Here is a 270-nt window from a genome sequence, read left to right as displayed (position 1 = left end):
AAGGATGCCTATTTTCTAAATAGCTTCTCATCCAGTCCAGTACCATACCTCTCACGCCATATGTGTATCATTTAGAAATCAAAATTGTATGAGCCAATCATTAAAGTAAAAACTAACTTTTGAGTGAAAAGGGGGCAGGTATTTATAAGAATTTATTCTTCTTCCTGCTCCTTTTCGTCATGGGTGTATCAGATAGGTATGAAAGACAAATTCATTATGTAATGAATTGTTATCTATTATGATTTGTACTGTATTGTGATACACCATGTG

The sequence above is a fragment of the Protomyctophum parallelum genome, assembly GCF_964188405.1.
Source record: "Protomyctophum parallelum genome assembly, chromosome: 12".
NCBI lineage: Eukaryota > Metazoa > Chordata > Actinopteri > Myctophiformes > Myctophidae > Protomyctophum > Protomyctophum parallelum.
This window is presented reverse-complemented; position numbering follows the sequence as displayed.